Source organism: Erpetoichthys calabaricus, chromosome 6 (assembly GCF_900747795.2).
Source record: "Erpetoichthys calabaricus chromosome 6, fErpCal1.3, whole genome shotgun sequence".
NCBI classification, from domain to species: Eukaryota; Metazoa; Chordata; class Cladistia; order Polypteriformes; family Polypteridae; genus Erpetoichthys; species Erpetoichthys calabaricus.
The window spans coordinates 213,490,247-213,507,891 of NC_041399.2; positions in this window are offsets into that span (position 1 = coordinate 213,490,247).

Sequence of the window (17,645 nt, forward strand, 5' to 3'; positions counted from 1 at the left end):
AGGACCCACCCTCTGCAGTGCCCAGTGCCGTGAAACTGATTCCCATTTTCTTTGAGGTCTTAGAGTAGCGTCCCCCTCTGTGTGGTTGCTAGGTAACCCGTGCACTACTCCAACACTGCGCCTTTCACTTTGCTGTCCCACCGCGGCAGCTCTACGGCTATAATGGCAGCTGTTTCCGCGGGTCAGGAGCCGAAGCCCTAAGCCCTAAGCCCTAGGGCCTAAGCGATGTTCCGGCCAGGGAGCGTCTAAGGCGACACGGATGAAGGCTCCGACACCGCTGTCCCTTGTCGAGTGTGACGGTCTGGAAACATTCCGACTTGATTTTGGACGCATTTTTTACTTGGCCGCACGCTCCAAGTTCAAGAGCTTTCATTACTTTTTAACGGCTTTTGAAAGTTGAGGCTTACCGCCGTGAAGCTCTGGAGTGTTTGTAAATGCATCAGTGCTAATTACAGTTATAAATTAAATGACACCCTTACTATAAGTACGTTATCATAATAATTTGCAGTTCATTTGCATAAATATATTCAAAATGTCCCAAAAGCTGCCACGAAGGTACAGTAGACTGATTAGCGCTGTTGCGTTGAAGCGCCCGGAATGTGAGTTCAATTGCTATCGTGGGCAGCGTCCTTGTGGGGTCTTCTTGCTGGTTTTCTCCTGCCTGTCCCATTGCTATTGTCAACATGTGCTGCGCCTATCTGTCCTTTTCTTTTATGGCATGGATTCAAATCTGAGGGGATCTCAGTATGAGTCAAGTCACACAGAACGAAGCCGAACTCAGCATCAGCGCTGCACCGATCGGTAGATGATTGACAGCTCGTAACTAAGTGTGTCAGCCAATCAGAGTGAGGACTGCAACCACTGTCAACTGTTTGGGTGGGCTTCGTATACAGCAGACTGTTGGCTTACCATAAATCCAAAGTTTACCCCCAAACAAAGTGAGATGCTGCAAGCACCTGGAACTGTCATGCCTGGGTTAAGAGCCTGCACTGCCCTGAGCTGGCACGGGTGACAACCACTGGAGGAAGCTGGCTGTGCCAAGGTAACTGCCAGGGGCTTCTTTTAGCTGCTAATAAAGGGGGGATGCTTGATGTCCCCAGGGAGGAAGACTCAGGTACTCGTAGCCTTGTGTGTCATCTCCTTCATCTATGGGGGGCAATGACAGAAAATGGGAGAGGACGATCTATTAAAGTGTGGGAGTGAGCAGCCTCTGCCATCCTGCTGTTCAAAGTGAATTTGAGCTTTTGAATTGCTGTCAATGGACTCTGTTTTTTGGAGAAACAGGTTGGAACTTTTCAGAATAAACGTGTGTAGAAAATAATGAATGATATGAAAAATTGATTAAATAATATAAGACCCTTAATAATATCATGTTTTTCCTGATTATGGAGACACCAGATTTAAAAGTGCTAGATATCACGCCAATTAATTCCAGTTAATTATTGAAAATTAAATGCACGTTAAATATTTAATGTGTTACCACAAATCAAATAGATGAATCATAATGTACTTCATTGTAAATTACTGCAAAGACCAGGGGTTTTATTTATAACACTTTGTGTGGATTCCAGGATGAAAATATGCATACGGCAAAAAAAAAAATTAGATTATAATTAAAAATTATAAAACCCAGCATGCGCACATTTCCCTTTCATCTTGTAAATCACTTGAATGCCACACAGAAAGCCGAGCCCTGAAACAACCATATATGGCTTATGCTAATGAACCTCATACATATGTAATCACAATGGTGGAGACTTCATTGGCTGGTACAGCAGCCTCCCTCCTCATGCATCCTGGCACTGCCACCTGCATTTTAAGACAGAAGTCCTATGGTGGGCTCTGCCTTCCCTCTGCGCTCAGGGGGTTGGGGGAAAGGCGTAAGGTGCCAGCGTCTGAACGGGTAGCCACTGTCACACTTAATGACATGACTGCTGCTGCTGCAGTGACGAGTAGAGGCCATATAAAACACTGAGGGTTCAGACAGTTACCTTACTGGCAAGCCAGCCATTGCCTATGGCACCCTCAGCAAGCTGCCTGATCAACGCTGCTTTGCCACAAAGAAATCAATCACAGCTTCGTCCAGGCCACCGAGCCACGATGTTTGTCAGTCTCATATTGGCATCACAGATGACTTTGCATTCATGGAGTGTCACTGCTCACGGTTATCGAAAGCAGCGTCAGTCTCACAAGGTGTCCTTATTGCAATGAGTGCCGTCAAGTGTTGTGAATATGACAGTGTGACCAGAAGACAGACTTGAACATGTCACTTTGAAATGCTGGGTGTCCCCGTTTAATAAAGTAGAGCAGTTAATGCCTATTGGGACATTAAGACATCTGTTCTCATTTATCACTGCAATCTATCAGTTTAGTCAAAGTGTGAATTACCGGTGAAGTAGAATGTTCATCTCATCCATTCATTTATTCATTTTGTCATTCATTCCAGCACAGATATCGTATCCATTCATTCTAGCTTTCATTAACACTTTCATGTATTAAGAAACAAGAACACTCTTTCATTCATCCGTACATTCATGGCAGTACATAACATATCAGGATCACTCATTCATTTATCCATTTATTAGGAAATCTAATGGGGTAATAGCAGTTCTATTTTCATTAACTCATTCAAACACATACATCTTACTCATTAATGAATGCTTTCATTTATTCTTTTATCTGTTAGAGTACTGTAACACTCTTTCATTAATTCACTTCGTTCATGCTACAAACATGCTGTGCTCAGTCATTCATTTAAAAATTCAATAGGAAATCTAATGGGACAACAGCATTTCTGTTTTCACAAATTTACTTATGTATTCATTTAAAGATTTACTAGGGCGCCAGGAAATTTCATCCATCCATCCATCCATCCATCCATCCATCCATCCATCCATTCATTCATTCATTCATTCATTCATTCATTCATTCATTCATTCATTCATCCACACATCCATGCACCAATCAGGTAATTCATTCATTCATTCATTCAAGCACATTAATGTATTAATTATTATTGTATTTATTAATTTACTACTTGATCTATTGCAGTATTAGGATAGTCATTCATTCACCTAGGCTAACACTAAAACATGTATCGTGCTCATTGATTGAATCATTCATTCATCCATCCATCATCGAACCCACTATAGCCTAACTACAGGGTCACGGGGGTCTGCTGGAGCCAATCCCAGCCAACACAGGGTGCAAGGCAGGAAACAAACCCCGGGCAGGGTGCCAGCCCACCGCAGGGCGCACACACACACACACACACACACACACACACACACACACACACACACACACAGACACACACACTAGTGACAATTTAGGATCACCAATGCACCTAACCTGCATGTCTTTGGACTGTGGGACAAAACCGGAGCACCCGGAGGAAACCCATGCAGACATGGGGAGAACATGCAAACTCCACGCAGGGAGGACCCGGGAAGCAAACCTCAAACCGGGAAGCAAACCGGGAAGCGTCACCGTGCCACCCGATCATTCATTCATTTAGTCATAAATCTATTGGGATTATGCATTCATATGTTCATTTAAAGATTTCCATCATTCATTTACAGATCTTGAATATATTTATTCCTCATTCTTTCATTCATTTATTTGTTCTTTTTGGGTACTAGAACATTTGTTTTCAATTCATTCATTCGAGTACATGCAGACTATTTTGCTCATTACTTAATGCATTCATTCATCTATTGATTTATTGGGGTGCTAGAAAAATTAATTGATGCGTTTGTTCATTAATTCATTAATTCATTTGTTTGTTCTTTGTGTCATTGCCTTCATATATTAAGTTAAAGATTTATTTTGGCACCAGAACATTTAATTCATTCACTTGTAGATCAAGATCATGTATATTCTTCATTTATTAATTCATTCATTCTAGTACATGTAAAGCATCTTGCTCATTAAGTAATGCATTCATTCCTCAATTAATCTTTTGTGGTATTAGAACACTTCTTTCTTTCTTTCTTTCTTTCTTTCTTTCTTTCTTTCTTTCTTTCTTTCTTTCTTTCTTTCTTTCTTTCTTTCTTTCTTTCTTTCTTTCTTTCTTTTTTTCTTTCTTTCAGTATTAGGTGCAAGACAAGAGTCAAGCCATGTCCAGTGAAGTAGAAGGACGTGAGACGATCCGCACATGGCTCACCAATCAAACTGATGAGCTGTACCCGCTGTACCCACTCATGTAATTCGGTGACAAGTGTCCCAGGTGGCATCTCAGGTTTAGCACAACAAAAGGTCGAGTTCAAGAATAGCAGAAGGAGAACTTGAAACATGGAGTCTTGAACTTTCTTCTTTAATATCATTGATTTAGCTGAACTGGGAATGAGCTCATGGAAATGTTGAAATGATCCAAGAAGCTGCAGCTCAACTGATAAAAAGGTGTCAGCAAAAAAATTTCCCTGCTGTTTTATTTCTTACTGTAATGAGAGCCGTCAGCTGGCTGATAGGACAGAGTTGAGAAAAAAAATTGGTTGAATGGAAGAAGGAATGTCAAGTTTAACAATGAAACTCGTACACCGCATAATGGATCAGTAGGGAAAGGCTGGCATTCACGTCAAGTAGTGACGAGGTGACAGGCTGGAAGAGGTGAAGGTCTGTCAGACCATCGTGACCTTTACCTTGACAAATCGGCAGGATGATGGATCTTTAACTAAAGCCAATAATTTCATTTTCATTTTCCCAAGATGAGTATCGTGCTGTCGACAGGTATAGGACTTATGAATAACTGATGTCTCGTTATCATGTTGTCCTTCAAGTCCCCCAAGCCCTGCTCCTCATCAACACAAAATGGAGGAAAACTGTGAAGTGCCAGGCAGTGAAGTCCAATGCCAGCGGGTACAAAAATGAGGCATGGACTCACCTGTAACTGCTCCGTACACATCAGGCTTCACCAGGTAACAGAAAAAAGTGAAGGCACAGGACACTGACGAGACAATACAAGCTGAGAAAGGAGTGAAAGGCACTGAATAATAGATAGATAGATAGATAGATAGATAGATAGATAGATAGATAGATAGATAGATAGATAGATAGATAGATAGATAGATAGATAGATAGATAGATAGATAGATTTGAAAGGCACTATATAATAGATAGATAGATAGATAGATAGATAGATAGATAGATAGATAGATAGATAGATAGATAGATAGATAGATAGATAGATAGATAGATAGATAGATAATATGAAAGGCACTATATAGTAGATAGATAGATAGATAGATAGATAGATAGATAGATAGATAGATAGATAGATAGATAGATAGATAGATAGATAGATAGATAGATAGATAGATAGAAAGATAAGAAAGGCACTAGATAGTAGATAGATAGATAGATAGATAGATAGATAGATAGATAGATAGATAGATAGATAGATAGATAGATAGATAGATAGATAGAAAGATAGATAATAGAAAGATATATAGATAGATAGATAGATAGATAGATAGATAGATAGATAGATAGATAGATAGATAGATAGATAGATAGATAGATAGATAGATAGATAGATAGATATGAAAGGCACTATATGATATATATAGATAGATTTGTCCCCAGGGGCCTATCCTCAGTATTGGTGTGTCACAGAGAGGATGTGCAGCATTGTTTATAATGGCACTCGGTTTTTTCTTCATTTTTTCCTTTGCTATAACCTCCAGGGGGTCCTGTAACTGAGCCTGCCCTTCTAATTACATCGCTTGTTGATTCGGTGGTCCTCTCTTGAAGTGACGTTACCCTCACAGCACACCACATTGTTGTAGAAGATGTCCAGGATTTCACTTCTCACATTAACGAAACACAGTCTCCTATGATAAATGAGCCAGCTCTGCCGTTTTTCCTTTAGTCCAACCTGTTATTGATGTGGACCCCCAGGTACTTATAGGAGTGGACCACCTTTATATCCACTCGCTGAATTGTAACTAGACACAGAGACTCTAAAGCAGTTCCTTTGTTTTTCTGATGTTAAGTTGCAGACGATTCTCCAAGTTCTCCCCCTGACTTCTCTCCCCTGTCACATCCCCCTTATCAATACCCCCCAACAGTGTCCTGACCTGCTGTTTTATTTGTAGTCAGAGGTGTGCAGAGTAAACAGAGAATCAGACAGGCCTGATCCTTGTGATGGTCCAGTGCTTCTCCCCCAGTCTTTGACTCTCTCAGATGTTGTTCTTACTAACAGATTGTCCATCATCCAGGACACCACAGACTCATCCACTTGTATATCTCTGAGAAGACCCCTTAATAGAGATGGCGGGATGGTACTGAAGTCACTGGAGAAACCAAAGCACATCTTCCTCACAGTGCTGATTAGTGAGGTGACTCTTAACTGCCACCTAGTGGACGGTTTGAATTGTAACTAAATGAGGATGGGAAGCCCTCAATAGCATCATCACCACTTTAGGGGTCTCAGCTCTCTGGCCCATTGTTTCCTCCTCCTCCTCCTCCTCCTCCTCAGATGAGTTCATAAGATCGAAGGCGGCTCCTGCCTTTTTAGACTCGAGAGCTTTTAACAAATTATCTTTCTCCGCCATTGCAGAAATCCAGTGACGTCTCCTAATGAGGTTTGTTTGAGGAATCACACGCTTTACACAACTGCAGCTGCCTGCCTGGCCTTGATTGGGTATTTTGTTTCAATTTGTTTGGTTTTTGTTGGGTGCCCGTTGCCTTGGTGAGAGCACAGCTTGCCGGCCGCTCTCCCGCTTGTATTAAAGTGGAGGTGGGCAGGCAGGGAGAGGAGACGCAGGAGGTCCAAGTGGATGTTTCAGAGCTACACAAGTGGCTTTAGAAGCAAAACATGCCCCCAAAACAAATACTGCATTTGAAGCACATTTATTTGCGTTCTTCCCAATTGATTCTGGGGGTCCGTCAGGGCTGTGTTTTTGCTTCTACTCTGTTTGATGCTTGCAGAGTTTTGGGGTCCAGCGGCTGTGGGGCATCTATTGGTATAGAGAGATTCACTGATCTTGACTTTGCCAACAATGTTATAGTCTTCATGGAGTCAATGGAGGCTCTGATTGGTGGTCTCGAGAGACTGACGAGGGGTCTGAGTGTCTGGACTTGCGACAAAAACAAAGATCCAGGCCTATAATGACCACTTAGACACGGCCATCAGCAGGGTGTCTGTCTGTGGAGAGAGTGTCGACCTCGTCAAGAGGTTTACTTACCTCAGCGGTGACATTCATGTGACTCTGGTGACTCTTCCTATGAAGTCAATAGACGGATTGGGGGAGCACGGGGGGGTCATGAGGTCGCAGGAAAGGAGTGTGTGGCACTCCTGATATCTGCAAAAGGATGAAGGTCCAAGTCTTTAGATTTCTGGTGTTCCCTATCTGTGAGACATGGCTGCTATCCAGTGACCTGAGATGAACACTGGACTCCTTCATGTGTGTCTCTTCAGAGAGTCCTTGGGTGCCGCTGGTTTGACTTTGTGTTGCTCATGGAGTCCCAAATGAGTCACATGACCTGCATTGTGAGGGAGCGTCAGTTACGGCACTGCAGCCATTTGGCACGATTACCCGAGGGTGATCCTGCTCACAGGATCCTCATTGTTGAGGACCAGGCCAAGGGGACACCCACGTAACACATGGCTCTGGCAGACAGATGGTCATTTCCAGAAGTGGTGGGACTGGACCACGTGTCTGCCTGGGGGGGGGTTGCTGACCAGGATCCCGAGCTGTTTTCGTCGTGTGGCGGGTACAGCAACGCGCAGTACCAGACCTGACCTGATTGTGAAAATCTTCACCCCTCGTTTGTTCTGATGTCTAAATGATCCATTACAAATCCTTGTACAGTACACTCTACATTATCAAATAGTAATTAAAAAACGAATATACAATGATTTGTTATGTTGGGGAATCCCCTTCCAGGATTTGTCGAGGTAAACAGTACCACCCCGTGACGAGAGGGGGCGCTGTCTTCTTCTTCCACCTGCAGTTAAGAAATGGCAGGCAGCAGGTTGACGCCCAGCTCCCGCCTCCCTTCTCTAAAATGGCCCCACCCCTTCCAAAAATAAAATAAATAATAAGAAGCTAGGCCCGGTTTCTCCGTTTTATGCAATGCATTTGATAAAGCAATCCTTGAGTGTAACTTACAGAAATTCAATTTATTCTTATGAAAAGCACTCCCGCACAAAAGCCCTGGGCACTATAAATATCACAAAGACAAACTTCAGACTCATAAAGCAAACCTAAAATATTCCAGCATGGAGTTGACTGGTTAGAATTTGAACCCGAGTCCAGTCACTGCCTGTAAGGTACTTGCATGTTCTCCCCATTTCTTTGTAGCTTTTCTCTTAGTTTCGTCTACAGACAGGCAGAGCTTATTGATTGATGTTACCCCTTGTGACAGGTGGACTGTGTGTCATTTTGCCCAGTTACAGCGCCCTCTTCAGGTTTGATACTTCCCTTGCTGCAAAGGAAAAACTCCAGTGCCCACCAGACTGCCAGCATATAAATTAAACTGGCTGTTCTACCCATCAAAGATGCATTGAAATCCAAATAGTTAACACAGACCACAGTGTTAACATTTGTACCATCTTTAGGATTGAATTTTGTAACGCGTGTACTTTAAAAATGCATTGTATGTATCATTCCAACAGATGGTGCATCACAAACATTCATAGTAATAAAATGCATGACTACAAATGTTTGTGATGTGTCATCTGTTGGAATAAAAAAAATGCAATTAATATGTCTCTGTTATACCTCATTTGGCATGGAATTTGCAAAAGCAGTGTTAGCATTTGTGATGCACCATCTGTTGGAATGAAAGAGACATAGTAACTGAGCAGATACACCGGCACACAGACACTTATCATTTATTGATATGGATAAACGTTTCCAGTTTTCATTTTTAAGAGTCCCCTAAATGTTCCTAGACAAACTGAATGATAAATTTGAACCCAGGTTTGATTACTGCCTGCTTGCTGCTTCCGTTTCTTGATAGCTTTTCTCTTAGTTTTGTCCACAGACAGACAAAGAAAATTGCACTAATTGATATGACCCCTTGCAACCGGTAGACTGTGTGTCAGTTTGCCCGGCTATGGTGCTGTCTTCAGGTTTGATACTTGCCTTGCTGCAAAGAAAAATGCCAGTGCCCACCCTACTGCCACTTTAGGAATTTCCCAGCTCTGCTATCCATCTAAGACAGGTTGAAATCCAAGAAGTCATTTTCATGGTCATGGGATGGATGGGGAGCTGGAGCCTATCCGAGCTAACATAGCGGACAATGCAGGAATAAACCCAAAACAGAGCGTCGGCTCATCACAGAGCAAACACACACCACACACACACACCACTCACATGGGCTAATTTAACGTTGCCAATTCACATATCCTGCACTTCTTTGGACAACATGAAGAAGCTGGAGAAAGACCACGCAGACAAGGGGAGAACAAACATTTATAGTGCACCATCTGTTGGAAGGTATTTTGTAATACATGCAGTGATTGTTATATTTCAGCCTCAAATCCCGATTGTATGCTCCTTTTGTTCTTTGTTGAGCCATTTATTTATGGTAATGTTCTTAATTATCTGCTATATGTTCCTTGCCTTTGTTATATTCCATATGTTTTGTGAGTGGTCCCCCAGGAGGCGGGGCCACCTGCCTATCATTGTCAAGCATTGCCCTCCACTCTATAAAACTGGAGGGTCTCCCATAGTTCCTGGTGGTTCATAGTGAATGTGCGCTGGTGTTGGTGAGTTCTTGTATCTTTTTGCGATTTTGTGATTTTTGACCCTCTACTCTGCTCTGTTCACCACTGGATTTCTGTATCGCGTTGCTTTTGGAATTGCCTTTTACAAGAGTTGTATGAATTTTGTTCTCTTCAGTGCTTCACAGTGTAACAGACCCTTTGTGTAAAATAAATCCTGCATTTCTCCTTCTGTTTACCCGGGGTTGGATGATAAATCGTCCCCTAATGGGAATTTTTGGAAGTGCTTTTGGAACTCTTTAGTAATTTGAACTCCAAGTTCCTAACTTTTAATAAAATGATTTGCATCTTTCGTTCCAACGGGTGGCGCATCACAGACATTTCGAGTAATAAAATGCATCACATTCTTCATTCCAACAAAAACATTAGCACTGCTTTTATGAATCTCATACCAAATTGCATATAACAGAGACATGGTCATGTCTTAGCCAGGATTTGGGTTCAAACTCATGTTTTATGTCAGATTTTGATGATTAATGCTAAAACGTTTGGCGATTGTGTGCATTATTCTTTGCTTTTGATTGTGTTGGTGCATGTAAGCTGGAGTTATGCTCCATGAGATTTGTGGGTGGTTCCCCAAGAGGCGGGGCCACCTGCCAATGAACACCAGGGACTACCCTCTGCCCTATATATCTGGGGGGAGGTGGTCTCCCACAGTTTTGCTGGGCTTATTGTCATTATGTTTCTTATGACTTTCTTGATCCGTTTTTAACTGCACCTGTGGATTATGTTTTTATTTACCTGGCTGGCAACTCCTTTGTGCATTTTGTGCTCTTCTGAGCTTTGTAGTACGACAGAGCATTTTTGTGATAATAAATCGTTTTCTTTATAGAGACTCTGTGTTTTCCCTTATTAACTAGCCGGGGTTTGATGGCGATATCCCCCTCTAGTGTGCATTTATGGAAGATCTTTTGGAAGACTACGTGCTTTGGGACGACGACAAACACAGCCCCAGATGGAGACAAAGATGCACAGACACTTGTCCTGTTATTAAGGTGGATGGTTAAATTTGACATTTGGTGCATCAATCTAACTCAATAACCCATAAGAACAAAGTGAAAATACATTTTTAGTAAAGGTTTGCAAATTTAGTAAAAATCAGAATCAAGAATTCAGGCCTTTAATTTGGTACTTTGTAGAAGCCCAGACTGCCTGATTGGAGTTCTCTCTTCCTCCGGGCGCGCTGGTTTGCTCCCACAGTCCAAAGACATGCTGGTTGGATGAATTGGTGACGATAAATTGGCTCCTATGTGTCTTTGGTGTGTGTGTGTGTTGATTGTGTGATGGACTGGCACCCTGTCCAGACTTTGTTCCTGGCTTGTGCCCTATGCTGGCTGAGATAGGCAGTGTGCCCCAATAAGCCCGTGACCCTGGTCTGGATTGAGCAGGTTAGAAAATGACAGGACAAGCATTCTGTGTCGGCCTTCATTCGAGCCAGGGGTTTGGTGGTATATCTCCCTCTAGTGGGAATTTTGGGAAGTGTTATAGGAGGATTTGAAACTCTTTACTGCTTTGGACCTGTGCAGACATACTGTATCTGGATGAGATAGTGAGGGAGGAAGGGGTGTGCCTTGGGAGAATGGGCTGCCCCCCACCCCCCATCCTTGGCACCAACCATGTAAGATAAGCTCATTAAAATAATTGTACTTGCAGGCTTCAGTCTATCAGACTCAAGGTTGGAAATCCAAAGACAAGATTATTTTTAGACAACGTGGAGTGGGTTAGCAGTTTGAAAAATGACCTTATCGGCTTAACATGTCAAGGTTTCCATTTGAGAGTCTGGCTGGAGCCATCCCAGCGGCTTTCAAGAAAATCCATTTGTGCCAGCGGTGTTCTCAGGTATTTCATTATTCCGACCTGCCTGGTGCTTCTTTGGGCTCACTGCCATGAAACATCAATGCTCTTCCCAACATCGCCCTCTGAGGTAGCTCATCAAATTGACTGAAAGTTTCTAAAAAGGATGGCTGATGTCAGGGTGGGAGATGTGGACGGAGAGACCCCTGCTGCCATTAGGGAGAGTAGGTGGACCATGGGTCGTCTGGGTCTGGGATGTCCGAGGAATCAGAGCTCCATCTGAAGAGCAGGTCACATTTAAAAATCTTGTCTGAAGCCTGCATGACCCTGTGTCTTGGTGATTGATGTGTTCCTCTTATTGATCAATAATTCAAATCTGATAACAAATATAAAAACAATTTCCCAGTGTGGACCTGTAGGTGGGATTGTCCTGAAATGAACTGTCACCCCACATGGAATTGCTGTTGGCCGTGAATCTGAATACGCTGAGACGACGAATGAACAGACAGCTGCTTCTTCAGAGTGCAAATCCTTGTTTTAATTCTACGGGTGGGCGCTATATTAGAGTGGATGAAACCAAAAGAGACAGATGGTGCATCACAAATGTTTATAGCAAGAAAATGCATTGCATTTTTTCATTCTAACAGATGGTGCAACACAAAGATTAACATTGCTTTTATGAATGTCATAACAAATAGCATATGAGATAGACATATGCATTGCAATTGTTATTTCTACAGGTGGTGCTTCACAAACATTTGTAGTAAAGCATTTTATTAATACAAATGTTTGTGATGCACCATCTCTTGAAATGACAAATAAAATGCATTCAGTCAGTTATTATAAATGTTTGAGATGAACCATCTGTTGGAAAGAGAGATGAAATGTATTCAATCACTATAAATGTTTGAGATGTGTCATCTGTTGGAATGACAAATTAAATGCATTTTAATTTGAAATTGATGCTGCACTGAAAACATTATAGCTACAGTCTATGTTGACTTCTTGGATTTCAACCTGTCTTAGATGGATAGCAGAGCTGGGAAATTCCTAAAGTGGCAGTAGGGTGGGCACTGGCATTTTTCTTTGCAGCAAGGCAAGTATCAAACCTGAAGACAGCACCATAGCCAGGCAAACTGACACACAGTACACCGGCCACAAGGGGTCATATCAATTAGTGCAATTTGTTTGTCTCTCTGTGGACAAAACTAAGAGAAAGCTATAAAGAAATGGAAGCAGCAAGCAGGCAGTGATCAGACCTGGGTTCAAACTTATCATTCAGTTTTTCTAGGAGCATTTAGGGAACTCTTAAAAATTCAAACTGGAAACATTTATCCATATCAATAAAAGATAAGTGTCTGTGTGCCTGTGTATCTGCTCAGTTACTATGTCTCTTTCATTCCAACAGATGGTGCATCACAAATGCTAACACTGTTTTTCCAAATTCCATGCCAAATGGGGTATAACAGAGACATATTCATTGCATTTTTTCATTCCATCATTTGCCTTGCTGCAAAGAAAAATGCCAGTGCCCACCCTACTGTCACTTTAGGAATTTCCCAGCTCTGCTATCCATCTAAGACAGGTTGAAATCCAAGAAGTCAACATAGACTGTAGCTATAATGTTTTCAGTGCAGCATCAATTTCAAATTAAAATGCATTTAATTTGTCATTCCAACAGATGACACATCTCAAACATTTATAGTGATTGAATACATTTCATCTCTCTTTCCAACAGATGGTTCATCTCAAAACATTTATAATAACTGACTGAATGCATTTTATTTGTCATTTCAAGAGATGGTGCATCACAAACATTTGTATTAATAAAATGCTTTACTACAAATGTTTGTGAAGCACCACCTGTAGAAATAACAATTGCAATGCATATGTCTATCTCATATGCTATTTGTTATGACATTCATAAAAGCAATGTTAATCTTTGTGTTGCACCATCTGTTAGAATGAAAAAATGCAATGCATTTTCTTGCTATAAACGTTTGCAATGCACCATCTGTTGGAATGACAAATGCAATGCATTCAATTACTACAAATGTTTCAAATGAACCATCTGTTGGAAAGATAAATGCAATGCACATGTCTCTGTTGTATGACATTTGGCATGGGATTCGTAAAAGGTGTGTTAATGTCTGCGATGTACAAACTGTTAGAATGAAAAAATGCAATGCTTTTTATTACTACAAATGTTTGTAATGCACCATCTGTTGGAATGACAAATGCAATGCGCTCAATTACTACAAATGTTTCAAATGAACCATCTTTTGGAATGACAAATGCAATGCGCATGTCTCTGTTGTATTACATTTTGTACGGGATTCGCAAAAGCTGCATTAATATTTGTGATGTGCCATCTGTTGGAATGACAAATGCAATACATTCAATTACTACAAATGTTTCAGATGAACCATCTGTTGGAAAGATAAATGCAATGCACATGTCTCTGTTGTATGACGTTTGGCATGGGATTCGTAAAAGGTGTGTTAATGTCTGTGACACACAAACTGTTAGCATGAAAAAATGCAATGCATTTTATTACTACAAACGTTTGTGATGCACCATCTGTTGGAATGACACATGCAATGCGTTCAATTACTACAAATGTTTGAAATGCACCATCTTTTGGAATGGCAAATGCAATGCACATGTCTCTGTTGTATGACATTTTGTATGGGATTCGCAAAAGCTGCATTAATATTTGTGATGTGCCATCTGTTAGATGGACAAATGCAATGCATTTAATTACTACAAATGTTAGAGATGCGCCATTTGTTGGAATGACAAACACAATGCATTTTATTACTACAAATGTTTGTGATGCACCATCTGCTGGAATGACACTTATCTTTTCATGAAGGTGGATGAAAGTTTCCAGTCTGAATTTTTAATAGTGGCCTAAGTGTTCCTAGACAGGCTGAGTGATGAGTCTGAACCCGGGTCTGGTCACTTGCCAGCATGTTACTTTAATATTATCACTTTTACTTGCCATTTGGAAGACACTTTCATCCAAGGTGACTTAAAACATTTTTTTAAAACGTTTGGTAGATTTGTTTCTTGTTTTTTTCCCCAAATTGCAGCACAGGCAGGTGAAGTGACTTGCTCATGGAAACACAGAGCCAGTGGCAGTATTTGGACCCACAACCTCAGTGTTTGAAGTCCAAAACCATAATGGCTATGCCACACTGTCTGTCTTACTCATCTGCATGTTCTCCCCGTGTCATTGTGGCTTTTCTTTCATTTCATCCCAAAGACGTGCAGATTGCGTTTCCTGATGTTAATCTGATCTGTTGTGACAGTCAGCCTGCGTGTGTTTGCGTCAGTTTGCCCCATTATGGCCCCCCCCCCCTCCCCTTTTCAGGTTCCCCTCTTGCTTTGCTTTCCAGACCCCCTCCTTCCCTCCGCTCAGCCTTTTCTCTGCTGTTTCTGTACGAGGCACTCATGCATTGCACTCGCCGTGTCAGAAATCAATGTTTCTCATTATTCTGGGCAAAAATGACTGCATTTTAATAAGTGGTTAGTGTGCTCCTGATGAAGTGACATATTGACATAAGCATTACCCCTCTTCATTACGGTACAGCCGGCCTCGTGGACTGCAGGAAGTTGGGATCATTCTGGAGCATGGCGCTCAGTCTGAAAAGGCAGCCTGAAAGAAACAAATTACCGTCAATGTCCGCCAACCTGCCCTCAACATCCGGGTACAGCACTTCAGCGTTCAGCGTGCCGAAGCCCGCCATTCATTCAGAGAGCTCTCTTTTTCAAAGTGGGCCACGTGAGCAAGGGTTTGGACTCTAAAAGAACAAGGATGCGGGTTCAGCTCCCACTTGTTCAGGTGACTGGATGATTCTACATTGGAGCTTCTGTGGGCCCTTTTGATGGAGTGGTGGTGTTTGTCAAGTGTCACTGGTGGGCTTAAGACAAAAAGTGAGGCTTACAGCACTCCAGGGTCCGTGTTTATCAAGTGCCTCAGACTCACTCCTAGGAACTGCAGTGAAACTCACACTAAAATAGGAATTGAGGAGTCGTTATGAAGTATCCAAGTCCCAAGGCCAGCGAGGAGTAGGAATGAATGACAGCACGATGTCACGACACTTTGACATAAACTGACACTTATGATGACCTGTGGTAGTTTTATGATACTAACACTAATGATTCATCACAAAGATAATTAATAATAATAATAATAATAATATTCAAACTAGTAAGAGAGTAAGAAGGAAAACGTGAGCTAAGCTGCATGTAATTGTTACCACTTGATTGCAAAAAGTGTCTGTGTGTCTGTGTATCGGTATATCTGTGTTCTTGCTATATCTCTGTCATTCCTTTGAGTGTGGGAAATGTGCTATATATAAATAAAATGTATTATTATTACTATTATTATTATTATTCCAATGGATGGAACATAATAAACATAAAACACATCTCATGGTGCATCATAAACATTAACACTGCTTTTACAAATCACATAGTAAATGGAATAAAACAGAGGCCTATTCATGGCATTTTCCATTCCAACAGATGGCGCATCATAAACCTTTTGTAGCAACAAATGCATTACATGTGTCATTCCAGCAGATGATGCATCACAAACGTTAACACTGCTTTTATGAATTCCGTAGCAGCGGGCATAAAACAGAGACCTATGATTTCTGTTTGTTATTCTACCAGATTTTGCATCGTAAACATTAGGAAACTGCTTTCCTGAATCTGAGACCAGATGGCATATAACAGAAACATATGCACTGTATTTGTCATTCCAATAGGTGACGCATCACAAACCTTAACAACGCTTTTACAAATCACATACTAAATGGAATAAAACAGAGGTCTTTGTATTGTATTTGTCATTTCAAAAGATGGCACATCATAAACAATTTGTAGTCACAAAAATGCATTGCATTAGTCATTCCAGCAGATGGTGCATCACAAGCATTAACACTACTTTTACAAATTCCATACAGCTAGCAAAACACAGAGAACTATGCATTACTTTTTTCATTCCACCAGATGTTGCATAACAAACATTAAGACACTGCTTTCATTAATCCCATACCAAATGGCATATAACCATAAACATATGCATTGTATTTGTCATTCCAACAGATGGCACATCACAAATATTTCTAGTAATAAAATGCATTGCATTTGTCCTTTCAGCAGATTTATCATCACAAACATTAGCACTGTTTTAAAAATCCCATACCAAATGGCATATAACATAGACATGGGTGTTGCATTTGTTATTCCATTAGGTGGTGCATCATAAACATTTGAGATAATGTATTTTATTATTACAGATGTTTGTGATACATAATCAGTTGGAATAACAAATGAAACATATTTTATTAGTGCATGCGTTAGAAAAAAAACATTCCAATAGATGGTGCACTGCAGACATTAACTGTGAGGTCTCTGTTGATTATATAAATTTCAGCCTTTTCAGCCTTTTCTCCCCCTTGGGATTAATAAAGTATCTATCTATCTATCTATCTATCTATCTATCTATCTATCTATCTATCTATCTATCTATCTATCTATCTATCTAGATGGGCAGCACAGCTAGTATAAAAAAATAAAGAAATATGGATTGTTCATGAATGAAAATTTTTTGCACAGCCTAGATTCTTATTTTACATTTAATTATTAGATTTCTGACTTGTTGCAATTGCAGTTGTTCAAAACGTTCAAAGATAAAGGCGTTATATACTAATAATAATTTATTATGAGAAAGTAATGGGGCGGCATGGTGGCGCAGTGGGTAGCGCTGCTGCCTCGCAGTTGGGAGAACCTGGGTTCACTTCCCGGGTCCTCCCTGCGTGGAGTTTGCATGTTCTCCCCGTATCTGCATGGGTTTCCTCCGGGTCCCCCGGTTTCCTCCCACAGTCCAAAGACATGCAGGTTAGGTGGATTGGCGATTCTAAATTGGCCTTGGTGTGTGGGTGGGTGTGTGTGTGTCCTGCGGTGGGTTGGCACCCTGCCCGGGATTAGTTCCTGTCTTGTGCCCTGTGTTGGCTGGGATTGGCTCCAGCAGAATCCGTGTTCGGATTCAGCGGGTTGGGAAATGGATGGAAAGTAATGGGGGATCACAGGTTAACATTTCCCT